Source organism: Trachemys scripta, chromosome 3 (genome assembly GCF_013100865.1).
Source record: "Trachemys scripta elegans isolate TJP31775 chromosome 3, CAS_Tse_1.0, whole genome shotgun sequence".
NCBI classification, from domain to species: domain Eukaryota; kingdom Metazoa; phylum Chordata; order Testudines; family Emydidae; genus Trachemys; species Trachemys scripta.
In genome coordinates, this window is record NC_048300.1 from 148,699,607 (window position 1) to 148,713,854 (window position 14,248).

Genomic DNA, 14,248 nt, shown 5'->3' on the forward strand with positions numbered 1-14,248 from the left:
TTTTAAACCTCATCAATGGCAGCTCACTGGTGCAACATTTATTCACAGAAAAGTCAATAAATAAACTAATACTACTACTAACAAATGCAAACTTCTGGAAAAAATACTGGTTAAATAATACTAGTAGCTAATTACTTTAAATCAGAGAATGTACTGTATTATATTTTAAAATTAGCCATTTGAACATAGCAAAGTAAGATATTTGGGAACTCAGAGCCATAATACAACAACTCACATTGTGGTCAATCTGGAGCAATGGGCTTCAGTGCTAGAGAGGTTTAACTGAGCACAGGTGCTGTAGGAGGCATTACTGAATACTTCTGCTCTGTCCTTCACAGCAGCTGGAGGAGGTGGTAGGCAGGAAGGGGGATGGATGCTGTGTCTATGCGACTCCTGCACCCCAGCCAGTTTGCAAACCCAAGTGTCCACAGCCTGGGCCAGAGCATGTCCATCTGCAGCAGGCACTTGGCAGGAAGCCACTTGCTAGGGATGTGAATCAGTCAGGGAGGAAGCCGGGACTTCATTTCAGATTTTGCTGGGGGAGGCAACTTTGACTGTGTTTCCAGGTACTACTTAGGCACCTGAAAATGCTAGTTATTTTGCAGATAACTTTGAAATTAGAGACAGTGCTCCTGTCAGCTAATTTTTATACACACACATACACACACACACACATATATATATATGTATATATACATACACATTAATTAAAGCCATATTTTAAGTTTATATGTAAGTTTAGAACAACCAGGAGATAAACAGCATGATATTTCCAATTCCAAACCTTGAGGTATCAGTTTTGGAGTCTTAACAAAAATATCAGAATTGCAAGTTTGATACTTTGTACACTATCTTTAGAAGAGGTAAATAAAAATAAATAAAAGCTGCTTACTTTCTCTAACAGACACACTCTGTGTTACTATCATTATCTACTCTATTTTAGTCAATTGTTTTTCACTCCACTAAAAACATATTTTCTTAATTTTAACATGTGATTAAGGTTTTTTCTCTTTTATTAAGAATGGGAATTTTTAAAAAAATATTTTGGCATTTATGTTTACCAATCACAATAATGTACGTGACTTACTAACATTTGACTCTATCATTACTATTAGTATCAGACTTGGAACCTCCTTTATTTTTCTATGAATTTTAGGTTATTTTACAGATTTGAAAAGAAGTGACCTTCATCTGCACAGTGCCTAAAGTTATGTGTTTGGCTAGTGGGAGTTTTTTTGTTTTGTTTTGTTTTGTTTTTTAAACTGGCACTGCTAAGGTGAGTACAAGATAAATGTACATTCTAGAAGGATACTGCCCTGAATCAAATAATAGTCTCTAGGTTTTTTTGCCACCCCACACAAAAAATTTGCCACCCAAAGCTCAGGTGGGGCTGAGGTTCAAAGGCTGCACTGGAAGCGGAGGGAATGATGTCACCTTCTCCCAGTGCCTGCAGGGGCTTTATTCCCTTCCCCACCTGGCCGCACAGAGAAGCCCCGATATAAGGGGTGGCACAAGGCAGCGCAGCAGCCAGTGCACAGATGAGGCGGCGCAGCCCAGGGCCGCAAGGGGGGGGGAGGGCAAGTGGGGCAATTTGCCCCGGGCCCCACAGGGGCCCCCACGAGAATATAGTATTCTATAGTATTGCAACTTTTTTTTATGGAAGGACCCCTGAAATTGTTTTGCCCCGGGTCCCCTGAATCCTCTGGGCAGCCCTGGCGCAGCCCCGGCAGGACTCGCCCTCTCCTCCCCAGGTAGCGGCTGGGCCCTGGCAGCTCAGCATCCTGGGGCTGGGGTTTCCCCTTCCCGCTGCGGCCGGGGGTGTGGCGCCCTCGCCCCGTCTATTTGGCGCAGCTCCGAGAGCGCAACTGCCCTGAAAAAAAAGGATGGCAGGAATGCTGCCCCTGGAAATGTGCCCCCCAAGCACGTGCTTGCGTTGCTGGTGCCTAGAGCCGGTCCTGATTTGATTGTACTGCTTTAAATAATGACTGACAAAGCACAATACAGTAATAAAAGTAATACTGATAATTACTCCAGCTGGGGCAGGTAGGCATTTTGGAACTCACTACTCAAAGAATTAAATTTAAGAAGAAAGAAATAGAATTATGAAATGCACAGACCAGTAAAAAAAAATGATCACAGTACTGTAATCCTTAATGAACTTTGAAAAAAATGACAGAGAATATATGTACATTGCGCATTTTGACAGGAAATATCAAGTAACAACAACAATAGTATAGGTGTGTATGTGTGTGCATGTTGGGGGGAGTGTCTGAGGGAAACTGTGTGTGTGTGTGTGTGTGTGTGTGTGTGTGTGTGTGTGTGAGAGAGAGAGAGAGAGAGCGCACACCTGAGTGAGTGTATCATCGTGCTGTCTCTTTAAGATCAGGAGCCTCAACACTTGGTCAGTACAGCAGCAGCCACAGCTTCCACTTCTGAGCCTGAGGCACCAGCACTGACAAGCTCCTGGCCCCGCACCCCAATTCAGCAGAGACCCACTTGGGCATCGCCACCTCTAGCATCAGGCGAGCTTCCCCAGCTATGGATCAGGTTCCAAAAGAAGGGGAGACTGCTGTGGCAGTTGCTGGCCAGATGCCCAGCTCTAAGCGGGGTGGCGCAAAGGCAAATTTTGGCTATAGCTCTCTCCCCCTCCCCCCCCCCCGAAGAAACTTTACACAAAGACTCCGTTCTAACTTTAAAATGTACATTTTTTGCAGACGGGTAAAAGTGCTCATGGAAAGAGCATGGAGTTGTACGAAGTTGTCTAAAACACCACACTGCAGATGGGCCCATGGAAAGTAATTTGTGTTGCTGGCTGTGGCAACAGGTATGCAACATAGGGCCCAAAAGGTCTTACACAAACTGGTGTGGCACAAGATGTTTTATACAAAGATACTGACATTTTCCAGAGACAAAGTTCAAGAAGCCATAAAGAAGATACCTCAGTTTCTCAATGGATGATGAGAAGAGGCAAAATTTGTATTCTTGCTTTATGACTGGCCCAAATCAGCTGTGTCAGGAAAAGGAACCAAGCCATGATACCCAGAAAAAAAAAATGTATAAAATGCCTTGTTTTCTTTAACTTGTTGCCACCTGAAGCTGAAATATGGGGATTTAAGAAACTGGGAGAGAGACTCATCACCTGGCCAGTGAAAGTGCCCCCCTCCTTGGTAACAACTAAAGTCTTCTTACTGACAAACATCTTCTGACCTCTATTCATTTGCAGTCCTCTGTAGGGAAGACTCTGCAAAATCCAGAAAGCAAATATAAATACAGATGTCATTACACCTTGAGTGAATTACCTTAATGATTTTACTTTTCTATTTCAAGAAACCAGTCATTGTAACCATGAAGCTGAACTAGAGAACTCACTTTCATGCCAGTTCCAACTAATAAGAAACAAAGCTTTTTATACATGTATTATTTACATAATGACTTGGTTATGTTATGTTAAATGTTTCTCAGAAAGCATGTACCTTAGTTAAAACTCTGACTGACTGAAATGTCTGACTATGATGGGTATCCTAGCTCTGAAAGGGTAAATGTGGGACTGCGAGGCCAATTAATATATGTGGCTGCACCTGGCAGGTGCTCCAGGCTTAATTAAATACCACTTGGGGAAGAACCTGGGTGGTGATTATGAAGAAAGGAAGCACAGATTAGAAGGAAGCTGTGGGGGAAAAAAACTCTGTTGTCACTCTCAGGCATTAGGTGAGTTAAGGAAAATGACCAGGCAAAAAGCTGACCCTAGGATCCTCTTTTGAATAGCAAAGTCTGGTAAGAGGCTAGGAGACAATTACACAGTAGCCAGGGCCAGATTTACACCTTACACACCCCTGGGCACTGCATCTTCAGTGCCTTGCCTCCTGATGTGGCCCTACCTGGAGCCCCCCCCCACACCCATCCCCATGTGGCCCTATGACCCCCACCCCGCAGCCCTGTGTGGCCCGCCCTGCCTCCTAACCTGGTTCTAAGAAGGTTGCTGTGACTTTTCACTTGAGGAATAAAATGCACCCGCTAGCTACCTGTTTACCACTGCCCGCCACCCTAGTCAGCCTCAGCAGCTCAAGCTGTTCTGACTCCAGAGCAGCCTCTGGTGGGTGAAGGCAGAACTGCAGCACATTTTCTGCAGAAAAAAAGTTCTGCCTCCCTTGACAAGAGTTCTGCACATGCTGCAAATATTGCCTAATAGGAGAGGGCACAACATGAGACAAGCAGCATGTGGGGCATCTTGACAGGGGGCGGGGCAGATCAGGGGGCTTCCTCCCTCCTGAGAACTCCTGAGCAGTGCTTCCAGCAGCAGCAGGGCAGCAAAATAGCCCAAAATACCGCAACTTGCAACTGCTAAAACCCCCTGGCAACTGACATCTAAAAATAGCCCAATTGGGCTAGAAAAATCATATGCTTGGCAACGCCTGTGCTCCTAGAACACCACCACCCCTAGACGCATGCCTAATTGGAAATCCAGCCCTGACAATAGCTGGTGGGGTGGAATGAGCTTCCGTGGTGAGTCCTGATAATAGGGCAGGATCTGGCCTCCCAAGGAGAAAGCTCTGGGAGGTGCTCAACTGAGGAACAGAGAGGCATGAAAGGTCAAGCTTGAAGAGGGTAGATGTGGGTTTAAGTTCATATATTAGGTTGGGGATTTATTGGGGAATTCCAGGGGGGAACTCTGTGACTCCTGGCCCTAAGAGAAGGAAGAACTTAAAGAGGCTAAAGGAAAGGAGGAAGTCCAGGGAGATGGTATCAAGGAGTCTGGCAGACTATGCCACCTGTCCTAGGCTCCCAGAACTGGGATCTAGTGCAGAGGGTGGACTTGGGCTTTCCTGCCAGCCACTGGTAAGGTGGCGTGAAGCTCCTGAGAAGGGGGAAAGGATGACAAGAGTCCCGAGAGAAGGGTGTGAGAACTACAGGGCCCAGAGTTGGGTCTGAAGACCTTTTATAAGAATATTGAACTATTTGTTGGACTTCGTTATGCTGGAATGGGTGGGACTACAGTGTGACCTGGCTGGAGGGATGAATTATGAGACAGGAGACCACTGTAGGACTGAAGTGAATGTTGGTAGGGGGCACCAGAGAGGAAAGAGCTGGCTTTACCACACCCAGCCATGAGCACTCCAGCAGTGAGTCTGTCATTCTACAATGATATACATTCTTATGAAGACTAATCTTTGTTGTATAGAAATGGCCCTAATAGTTTGACTACATGCAAGCTAGAGTTGTAACTTCCAGCTCAGACAGACTAGCTTTGATCGAGCTAGTGTAGATTCAGGTGGCGGTATGGGCTTGCTGCGCTGAGTAAGATCCCAGGTGGGATTGTACTTGGGATGGGTAGCCTAACCTGTAGCTACACTTCTACGGACTATCGAAGCTAGCATGTGTCTGAAACTGCACCTCAAGCTTGAGTGTAGAAATGCCCTAGTCAATCGGTAGTTGAGAGCACTGAGGCTGGAGAAACTCCTTACACTAACTAAGCCTAGTATTATTTGTAATAGAAATTCACTTTCTAAAGAGAAGGTTAGCAGCAAGAAACCCTGAATGTCTCTAGATAGTTCTGCCTAGAAATTGCACAGATTTTGTAATCAAGAGAATCAACAGCTTCTGAGACAACCTTTGATTTGGCTTGTAAGCCAAAAGTGTTTAACACTATTTGAGCCCTTCTTAAAGTGATGTAAGAGCCTATACTACTGGTGAAATTCCAGAGAAATTAAAATAGCTTCAATTATTACTGGCATATTATATTTGGGGTTTAATGTGTGACATAAAGTTTGGCTTGAGTATCATCTGGGCAAGGCAGCTTTGAATGTAGTTGACACTGATCACTAATGTATCTAAACTTTGGAATTCTAACTTTAGAGTTGTTTGTTTGAACTGTCACAGGCAATCCCATAATCACATTGGCATATAAGTTTGAATGGACATAAATAAGGATCTATATTTTAAGGATAAAAATCACCCCCCAGAAAGTACAGAATTGGGATAAAGTTTGTTTTTATAACAGGACTGTGAGAAGACCTTGAAATGATTTATTCTGTCTCAGGTGCTTGGCTGGCTGGTTCTTGCTTGCATACTCAGAGTCTAACTGATAGTCATACATGGGGTTAGGAAGGAATTTCAACCCAGGTCAGGTTGGCAATGACCTCGGGAGTTTTTTTGTCTTCCTCTGCAATATGTGGGTGCAGGTCGCTTGCCAGGATTATCTGGATATTTCTCACTTAATCATTGCCATGCCATTGCAAGAGCCTTGGGCACTGGTGCACCTCGATCCCTGGGCACATAATAGTCTAGTCTCCTGGGGGCTGTAACACTTTGTTCTAATTTTATTTGTTGGGTTTAATGTGTGGGTGGTGTTGGTGTCCTGTGATGTACAAGAGGTCAAACTATATGATCTGGTGTTCCCTTCTGGCCTTAAACTCTATGGTAAATTGTAACATCCTATGCTGAGTTCAGTTTTTGATTTTTGTAAACAATCTCATCTAAATACCTTTATTTTGCTTTATGTAACTTATTAGCTTTTTAAATGCTGCACTGGCTAATAACTCAAATGTACAATAACTCTCTAGTCTGTGCTTTCTCTAAGGAATAGAGATACAGAGAACAGTCAAACTAAGAGGTAACTGGTTAATTCAAACTACTTAACCAATGTGTGTCCTATAACATACTTTTCTCACAGTTTTTTACCAACTGTCTCTTTCAATCAGTTTCTCTTGTTCTCTTTTTTTTTTTTACATTAACCCCTGACTTCTTCCTTTCTTCCACTTCTCTCGATATGCCTCTTTTTCTGCAGTGCTGCTCTACATTCATCACTCACAGTCACTAAAATACCCATAGGCACCCAAGCACCTGTCTCAACAAGGCACCCATTATTGACTGCCCCCCAGCCACACCTGTGCACCAACCACTTCCCCCTTCTTTCTCATACATATATACACATACTCATTGGTCCTTCTTCCTACACACACCACTCACTCATGCACCCACAACACACCTACTCCACACTTCTTCCCAGTCCTCTGCATCTAGTACATACCAACTATCTCACCCATGATCACACCACAAACCCACTATCTCAAGATCACATAGGAACCCACACATCCACTCTCACAACCATGCACTCCTACACCCTCTTATCTTACTGCCCTCTACACCCACCATGATGTATCTATCCACATATTCAGTATTCCTGCACCAGCCCCATCCACCTTGACTCCTGTTATGGTTCTCATGCCCACCTCCACCCCTTTTGAGCCTCCCTTCACCTAGACATACTCCTTCCTGGCTATCCCAGGGTCCATCCCTGCTCTGGGTTTACCAGTTGTGCTAATATACCCAATTCTGGGTCTCTCATGAGTGAACGCAGTGATACTTGCCATCTTTCTGGATTTCTCCACAATGCCTTTTTGAGTCTCCAGGGTCCCAGCTCAGAGTCCTTTCTGAATCCCCACCCAGGGCTCTGTATTTACCCTCTTCAGTACCCTCAGAGCCCCTCATCTGTACTTCCTGTTTCTACTCTTGCAATGAGGAATTAAGCTGGGGACTTTGCACAGAAAGCAGAGGAGAGAGAATAGCAGCACTGCTTGCCTTCTCTGTGGCCTGTGACAACACCATAAGTGGTAGAAGAAGCTTGACAACAGAGTGTGTTAAGAGGGCTGTAATGTGAGGCTGAGAGGGCAGTTGCTCCTGGACAGCCTCTTAGGAGTGTAACAGGAGCACGCAACCATTTGTTTACATCAGCAACAGGGAAATCCAGCAGACACTTGCTGAAAACAGTGCACACCAAACCCACCCCAGCTAGGCAGGCAGATTAGACAAAACTCTCCATCAGAGAACAGGAAGAATCCAAGTCTCATCACTTGCAGGGCACACTGCAAAATGTATCTCTTTGGGAGAGGGCTTTCCTCAAATAATGAAGTGGAAGGAACTTCGGTTGATAAATTGGAGTGAGTTCAGGGAAGAGTCATGAGAATGATTAAAAACACGCTTAATAGTTACAGACTCAAGGAACTCAATCTATTTAGCTTAACAAAGATGGTTAAAAGGTGACTTGATCAGTGTACAAATACCTACATGCGGAACAAATATTTAATGGGCTCTACAGTCTAACAGATAAAGGCATAACAAGATCCAATATCTGGAAGTTGAAACTAGACAAATTCAGACTGAATTTACCAGTAATTGAGAATCCACCAGGAACCTTGGTAAGTTGTTCTTATGTTAATTACTCTCCCTATTAATTATTAAATCACAATTGGATATCTTTCTACAACATATGCTCTAGCTCAAACAGGAATTACTGGGGGAAGTTTTATGCCCTGTGTTATACAAGAGGTCAGACTAGATCACAATGGTCCTGGTTGTCCTTGAAATCTATGAATCCTCTGGAACAGGGCCTCATCACCCCGCTACCCTTGGATGGAGGTAGGTGCCAGCTAGATCAAAGTTAAGTGAGATAACAGTTCTTGGTAGGGGCGTCCTGGTATGGGAAAGGATGCCAACCACTGCTCAAAAAAAGCAAACAACCATATCCTATTCTGGACAGGATTTGTTGTTATGCATAACTTTGTAACAGTGCCTACCTACTATGGTGATGAATGTTCTAGAAATCCTGGAAGCTGTTTGGTCTTATTTCAAGTACCGTCTTTTGGGAGCCACCCCAAAAAAATAATTCCCAGGCCCCTAAATAATTCCTGTTGTTTTTCTCTCAGTTTCGTCCCATTAACAATATCTTTCTGTTCCTGACAGGCCCAGGAAAGCATGTTGTATTTTTGGTGCGGCCCCACCAGATTTATATAAAGAGGGACTGTCTTTCCATCTCCATAAGATGATGCTTCCACATCTGCAGCCCAAAAATCACTTTATCTTTAGGTGCAATACTGCATTTGCAAACTATCTCATTTAAGTCTTATCACCTGGTTCCTTTTTGGTATTGCTCCTTTCCAAATGTGTGTCTAAAGAAATATCAATGTTTTAAATTTTTTATCCCAGGTGTATTAACATGTATTCCCTGAGGGAGTTCAGCCCCTTTCAACTGGCAAAGTGACACGAAGGGAATGTAGCTGGTCCAAGAAAAGGGCATTTTTACATCCACTGCTTTTCTTTAACTATGGATTCCATGTGGGTGAATTCCCTAGAGCCTACAAACAGCCTCATTCAGGGCTCTGTGCAGAATCAATTGCAGGGTCGGTGGCTAAGTTTGTAACCTTTTAAGAAAGCTATCAGTGAGGATTAGAAGTTGGATGTCTCAAACAGAGTAAACCAACACCTCACATTGTAAGTCAGCAGACAGGCAGATGGGAAAAGTAATGATTAAATTCAGTAAATTCAGTACAAAGTGGTAATATCGCAAAACATTAGCCAAAAGATTAATTTTAAATTATAAAAATTCTGTAAGAGCATATCTGTTTCCAACATGTGTCTTAACCACAAAACACACGTTGTGCATCAATGCTAATGAGAATAAAGAAAACCTACACAACTGATAGAAATCGGGGTCCCTTAAGTTTCTAGCGGACATCAGACCAATAAGGAAAAAGGGGATTGACTCTTTCATGGACATACGCAGAAGGCTGATATAGACAAAAATCACATTATAAAAAGAGGGTGCCCAGAGCAGGAAAATTGAGCTCCCTATTGGAAACTCTAGCAGAAACCATCACTCTAGAAATGACCAATTCATGAGAGACTCATAAGACCCTAACACTGTTGTTAAGAATGTGAGTAAACTATATTTGTAACTTGTACATAGGTCTTTATGGAATTTCTATATGCATGGGTAATCATAACTTTAATTGTAACTTTAATAAAACTTGTAAAACAGATAGGCCTTGTACTTGTAAATGTATGGGTGGTCACTATCCTTGGTCTTTATGTGTTCCTAAAAACTCTAAATCTGAAGCAAGTAGCAGAGGTGACTTTCACTTTGTTAAGCTTGAAACTGTAGCCACGGAAGAGCCGAACCACAGTGGTGTAATGCCACATTACAAAATTCACTTTAAATAAAATAAAAGGCTACAAAGCTTTGAAGTAATGCAGCATTTTCTATAATTAAGGCAAAAGTCTTTTGAAATATGAATTTCTCTTGCTCCAGATGTGCTTAAAACCTTCAACATTTTTAATTTTGATAGTAAAAGTATATTCATATTATAATGTATGAAAATATTTATGAAGTTCCTTTATTCTTAGAAAACCTTATCTCTATACGTTGAAGTCTTTTTTTACCATTATCTTCAAGATATCAAATGTTTTAAATTATGATTGTGGGAGAAATTGTCATAAAGGTCAGATCTAAGACAGAAGAACTGAAAGAACATTCTGCCAGGCAAACATCATGATAGTGTACTGTCTTGGCTCCTGGAAGACAGAGCGTCACTCTAAGGGCTTGTCTACACTGGCAGTGCTAAAGTGCTGCCACGGCAGTGCTTTAATGTGGCTTGTATAGTCACGGCACTGCTAAAAAAACCACCTCCATGAGAGACGTAGCTACCAGCGCTCGTGCACTGTTTACACTGGTGCTTTACAGAGCTGAAACTTGCTGCACTCAGGGGGGTGTTTTTTCACACCCCGAGCGAGAAAGTTGCAGCACTGTAAATTGCCAGTGTAGACAAGCCCAAAGAGAAAGAATGTCCAAGTGATCTTCTCTGAGATCTTCCTGTCTCTTGAGCTAAGGAAGACAGAAGGCAGAAGAATCTGGAAGTGAACCACTGGTTAGCTAAGGGGTGTAGGGTGAAGGGTTTTGTGGAACACTGGTCCACCTTCTATGGGGAGAGGGAACTGTATAGTTTGGATAGCCTCTACCTCAGCAGAAGGGGACCAGTCTTCTCAGGCATGGGCTGACTAGAGTAGTCAGGAGAGTGTTAAACTAAGAACAAAAGGGCAGGGTAAAAACAGTGGAAATATGAGCACTCGGCACAAAATTAAGATGTGGAGAACAAAATTAATCAAGGAACCAAAGGACATGAAGAGAATAAATTCTTTAATTGCGTAGACACCACTACTCGGAGCCTTAGCAACAAACAAGAGGAATTGCTTATTTGAGCTAGCTGGTAGTACTGAAATCTGGTCCCATGACTGGAATGTTAAAATTAATTATAATCTATTTAGGAAGGAGCAACTGGGCAAGAGGGTAGAGGGAGTGGCACTGTCAAAAATGGCATTACCTGTTTCTGATAACTTGGACAAAAGTGATCTTGAATGCTTATGGATCAATGTCCCAACAGAAAGTAAAAGATGGGTTATTATTAGTTGTGTCTATTACAGACCATCAGATCACCCCAGGGAACAGGATGACCTGCTCCTTATGCATCTACCTATAATGTGTAGGTAAAAAAAGCTGTGTGATCATGGGGGACTTCAATTTGAGTGATATATGCTGGAGGTTTCATGTTGCCAGAACTAAAACATCTTTGGAACTTCTAAACATGAGGGGATTCTATGTTAGATCTTGTCTTGACAGATAAAGACGAGCTGATCACAGAATTAAAAACTAATGGTAGCTTAGGTACAATTGATCATGACTTGATCACATTTATTATGTGCAAACAGAACAAAGTCAGGACCTGTAAGTACCTGAAAACTGGGTTCTTCAAAAGGGCCAATTTCACAAAACAATTAACAGCCAAATCAGTGGAGAGGAAGAACTTAATAAAAGGTGAATAATAACTGGGAATTATAATAACTTTACTAGATGTCCAATAAGCCACAACTGAGGAAGAAGACCATACTGGTTAAAGGACCAACCTGGTTTAGAGGCAAAATGAAGGCAGCTATACAAATACATGAGAAAGGTGAAGTTGATTGTAATGAATATAAACCAGAAGTTAAGAACTACAGAAAATTGATGAAGGAAACAAAGGGACAGAAATCTATGGCCAGCAGAGTTAAGGACAATAAGGAGTTTAAGTATATTAAGAACAAAAAGAATTATATTGGTCTGTTATTAGATAGAAATGGTAGAATTAGCAATAATGCAGAAAAGACAGAATTGTTAAATACATATTTTTGTTCTGTAATTGGAGGGGGGAACATGATGGGGTCTAATCACATAACTCTCTCCATTCTGTTGGTATCTCAGGGGATGTTAAACAGCAGCTATTCAAGTTAGACATTTTTAAATTAGCTGGTCTGGACAATGTGCATCCAAGAGTTTTTGAAGAGCTGGCTGGTCAACTCACAGGACCATTAATGTTGATTTTCAATAAGTCTTGGAATGACACAGAAGTTCCAGAAGACTGGAAAAAGGCTATTGTGGTGCCAATATTTTAAAAAGGTAAATGGGATGACCTGGGGTAATTTTACACCTGTCAGTCTGACATCAATCCTGGATAAGATAATGGAGTGGCTGATGCAGGACTTGATTAATCAAGAGATAAGACCCATGAGCTTGATTTTATGCAAAATAGGTCCTGTCAAACTAACTTGATATCTTTTTTGTTGTTGAAGATATTACAAGTTTGGGTGAGAATGGTAACAGTGTTTATGTAATATATTTAGATGCTATAAGGCATTTGACTTGATACTGCACAACATTTTGATTAAAAAGCTAGAAAGATGTAAGATTAACATGGCACCCATTGAATGAATTAAAGCTGGCTAGCTAGTAGATATAAATGGGAAATCCTCATTGAGCATTGTTTGCTGGTGGGAGTCCCAAAGGGATTGGTTTTTGGCCCTATGCTATTTAATACTTTTATTAATGACCTGGAAAAAAACATGAAATCAACACAAAAATTGGGGGAAGTGGTAATTAATGAAGAGGACAGGTCATTGATACAGATAACTCTGCATTGCTTGGAAAGCTGTGTGCAAGCAAGCAATATGGCTTTTATATAGCTAAATGTACACATCTAGCAACCAAACATGTAGGCCATACTTACACAATGGGGGACTCTATTCTGGGAAGCAGTGATTCTGGGGTGGGGGGGGGGAATTGAGAGTCATTGTGGATAATCAGCTGAACATTGGCTGTGGCCAAAAGAGCTAATGCAGTCTTGGTTGTGTAAATGGTGGAATCTCGAATAGGAGTAGAGAGGTTATTTTACCACCATATTTGGCACTGGTGCAACCATTGCTGGAATACTGTGTCCAGTTCTGGTGTCAACAATTCAAAAAAGATGTTGATAAATTGGAGAGGGTTCAGAGAAGAGCCATGAGTCTGATTAAAGGATTTGAAAGCATGCATTTATTGTGATAGATTGAGCTCTTCAAATCTATTTAGCTTAACAAAGAGAAGGTGAAGTGGTGACTTGATCACAGTCTAGAAGGACCTACATGGGGAAAAATTTTTTGAAAGTGGGCTCTTAAGTCTAGCAGAGAATGGTATAACACAATCCAATACTGGAAGCTGAAGCTAGACAAATGCAGACTGGAAACGAGTAAATTTTTAATAGTGAGAGTAATTGATCATTGGAACAACTTACCAAGGGATGTGGTGGATTCCTCTTCACAATTTAAAGATTGCCAAAGCTGGAATGTTTTTCTAAAAGCTATGCTCTAGGAATTATTTGGGGGGAATTCTATGGCCTGTTATATAGAGGAGGTCAGATAGAAATCACAATTAGTCCCTTCTGGCCTTGGATTCTAAGAAAAAGGGCACTTAGCAAGCTGAGGTCTAAAACCCTGTCCCATACAGCCAAAAGACCTGTAGTCACTGCAACCAACCCAGCAACTGTGCAGACCTTTTCTCCTCAGCTCCAACCAATCCTAACGCTTGCAGAGTGCTCTGGGACGGACTCCCGATGGTCAGTGCGGGCAACTGAGACCGGCTAGAGCTGCCTCTCACTCTGGCCGAGTTCTTGGAAGCCCTCCGCCGCATGCCCACCAATAAATAACCACTCTTGTCAACATTGCTACAAGAAACTCCGGCTATTTTATTAAGACTAACTAGCAGTTAACACCTGATTCCCCGGACAGAGTGGCTGTAAACTAGCAGCAGAGAAAAGGATGGCAGTGATAGTGAGACTGGTCTCCAAAATTGCTTCTGTGGAGTAGAATGAGCTCTGAAAAGCTCTGTCTACATAATCTGTTTGCACCCTAGCTAATAACGAATACCTAGCTCAGACAAAGCACTCTTCATCCATAGACCACAAAACCCTTTACAAAGGATTATTCCTTATTTAGAGCTAGTCAAAAAATTTTGACTGAAGTTTTCCTTTAAAAAAAAATAGTTTACTCAAAACTGAAATGTTTTGCTGGAATGTCAAGTTCAACACAAAAACTGACAGGAAAAAATTTAAACATTTTGTTTAACTAGCTT